This window comes from Loxodonta africana, chromosome 20 (genome assembly GCF_030014295.1).
Source record: "Loxodonta africana isolate mLoxAfr1 chromosome 20, mLoxAfr1.hap2, whole genome shotgun sequence".
In the NCBI taxonomy this organism is placed as follows: Eukaryota; Metazoa; Chordata; class Mammalia; order Proboscidea; family Elephantidae; genus Loxodonta; species Loxodonta africana.
In genome coordinates, this window is record NC_087361.1 from 46,969,808 (window position 1) to 46,973,041 (window position 3,234).

Below are 3,234 nucleotides of genomic sequence, written 5' to 3' on the forward strand. Positions count from 1 at the left end.
TTTTTTTATATATTCACTCTTTTTTTCTATCCATTATTGAGAGTACGAGTTTAAAATTTCTGAGTGTAGTTTTAGACTTGTGTGTTTTTCCTAATAAATCTACCACTTTTTTTTAAAACTCTGTTATTAGATTAATAAATACTTATAAATGTTTTGTCCATCTGTTAAATTGACCCCGTAATCATGCAATGATCATTTTTTTTTCTGATAATCTTTCCTCTTAAAACTATTTTCTCTTACATTAAAATTGCCACACCAGTGCTTGCCTTGGCAGTACATTTATTAATATTGGAATGATACAGAGATGATTAGCATGGCTCCCGAACAAAGATGACACACAAATGCTTGAAACATTCAATACTAATAAAAAAAAAAAAAAATGCCAAGCCAGCTTTATTTTTATATTGTTATCTTACCATGTATTTTCTATCATTTCATTTTTTATATTGAAAATTAATTTTTGTAGAAAGCATGTAGTTAGTTTTGTTTTGTTTTTCTTTTTTAATGTAATCTGACAAGTTATGCCTTTTAAATAGGGCATCTAAGCCATTTACATTAAATATGTTTTTTGACATGTGTATTAATTTCCTATTGTTGCAGTAAAGAATTACCAGACTTTGTGGCTTAAAACAACAGATGTTTTTTCTTATAGTTCTGGGGATCAGAAATCCCCATATCAAGTTGTTGGCAAAGTCTCTTTCTGGAGACTCTAGGGACTGTTTCATTGCGTTTTTCAGCTTCTAGAGGCTGCCTGCATTTCTTGATTCATGATCTCTTCCTCCATTTTCAAAGCCGGCAACAGAACGTCTTCAAACCTCTGTCTCTCCCTCTCTGTCTCCCTTTTTCTCTCTCCCTCGGTCTCACCTCTACTTTCATCGTCACATCTCCTTTTCTAACTTTGAAACTCCTGCTCCCTGTTAGGAGACTCCTCCCGATTACATTTAGCAAACCTGAATAATCCAGGGTAATTTCATCTCTCTCTCAAGGTTCTTAGTTTAAACACATCTGCTAAATTCCTCTTGCCAAGTAAAGTAAAATATTCACTGGTCCTGAGGTTTAGGACTTGAAGATTTTTAGGAACATTATTCTGGCTAAAAATATGGTCAAGTTCAATGTGGCCAGGTTTAAATCTACCTTCTTTTTTTTTTTTTTACTTTCCTATTTATCCTATTGGTTCTTTGTTCCTTCTCGTTCCTTTTCTGCTTTCTTTAGGACAGAATATTATTTTTTATTCCATGTCACCTAATTTTTTAGCTTATTTCCTCTATGTCTTTGATTATTTCAGTGATTGCTTTAGGATATATAATACATAAATTTAGGTTGTCACAATATACACCGAAGTGATGCTATAAGTAATACCTTATAGAAATAAACTTCCATTTCTACCATCCTTTTTGATATTATTGTTATAAATTGTAATTCTACATGTATTATGAACCCCCAAAAATACATTCATATTTTTACTTTAAACATTCAATTAATGATTAAAAAAAAGAAAGAAAAATAAGTCTTTATGTTTATTCATGTAATTACTCTTCTCAGTGCTCTTCATCTTTTGTGTAGATCCAGGTTTCTATCTAGTATCGTTTTCTTCTGCTTGAAGAATTTTTTTTTTTTTTAACAGTCATGTAATACCTGTTTGTGATGAAGGCTTTAAGCCTTTATATATTACAGAGTCTTTAATTCATTTTCATTTTTAAAGATTTTTTTACTGAGTGAATAAGCTTAGTTTGATGTTTTGTTTTCTTTTTTTCAATTTTTTTTTCTAATGTCTTGTAAGTTATGTTTCTTCAGATAAGAGAAAGTTCTTATTTGTTTGTTTTTATTTCCTTTTAGCTCTTTCAAATATTTTTTCCAGTATTTTAAGACTTTTTTCTACTAATGACATTATGGCTTTCTGCTATGTCATGTCTTGTTCAATTTTACTTCCCTGCCTCTTTGAATGCCTGGTGATTTTTTATTACACATCAGGTATTGTGAGTTTATTTTGTTGAGTACTGAATATACATAGTTCTAAAAATATTATTGAGCTTTTCTGGAATGCAGCAATTTGGAATCAATTTTATCTCTTTAGGCCCTACATTTATTCTTTGTTAATGCAGTGTTTAACCTCTGGCTAATTTTTCATAGCTACCAAGATGATGTCCTTCTTAGTACTCTAGCTAATGTCCATAAATTAAGACGTTTTCCTTTTTACCCTTTGGGAATAGGCACTAGTACTTGTCCTGTGTGCCTTTTGACACAGTTCCTTCTAATTCTTTCAGGTGGTTCCTTCCCTGTCTTAACGTAGGTCACTCACACATGTGTTCTAGTCTGTATTCAGCTCAATAGCCTGTAATGCGGAATTTGTAGCTCTCTAGAGTTTTGGTCTGTGCAGCTTTCTCCCATGTGGTATTCTGGTACTCTGCTTTGCAAACTCTAGCCATCTTGGCTTTGCTGATTGGCCAACTCAGTCTCAACTCAAGGAGGTTACAGGGCACTGCATGGTTTCCTCCAGGAAACTTTTTCTAGGTAGCTAGCTGTGACAACATTGGGAGTCATCTTGTTTTTTTCCCTACCTCTTGGGAATCACTGGCTTTCTTTGCTTGTTATCCAAAATTTTGTGAACCATTGCTTCATATTTCTTGAGTAGTCTTTCAGTTATCAGACGGTAATGTGGTCTTTGGTATTCCATAGGCAGAAGTCATTTTCATTTTTTCCTCCTTCAAATTTTAATTTTGAACAATTTAAATACTATAGCAAAGTTTCATGAATACAATCAACCCATATGCTTTTCAATTATTTTCAGCAATTTTTAATATGTTGCCATACTTCTTCCCTCTCTAACAGCTCATTTTTTCCTGAACTATTTAAAAGAAATAGACATTATGATCTAAGACCCCTTAATACTTCAGCATATATGTTTTGAGAACAGAAAAAATAATTTACTTAGCTCAAATAACATTAATATATTTTGGCAATCTGATATTAAGCCAAGCCAAACCCACCAACATGGAGTTGATTCTGATTCATAATGACTCTACAGGACAGAGTAGAACTGACCCATAGGGTTTCCAAGGCTGTTAATCTTTATGGCAGCAGACTGCCACATCTTTCTCCTTCAGAGTGGCTGGTGTGTTCTAATCACCAACCTTTTGGTTAGTAGCTGAGCACTTAAATCATTGTTCCACTAGAGCTCCTCATTTGATATTAGTAGAATTGATTACATAATACACAGTCCTTATTCAAATTTTG

General features: G+C 32.8%; 1 non-coding gene across 1 annotated transcript; it reads left to right on the forward strand.

Annotated features, from left to right (window-relative positions):
* Positions 1-258: 258 nt before the first annotated feature.
* Positions 259-365, forward strand: LOC111750732 (U6 spliceosomal RNA). The gene has a single exon (XR_002785819.1). It is a non-coding gene; the product is annotated as a U6 spliceosomal RNA (small nuclear RNA).
* The last annotated feature ends 2,869 nt before the right edge of the window (positions 366-3,234 follow it).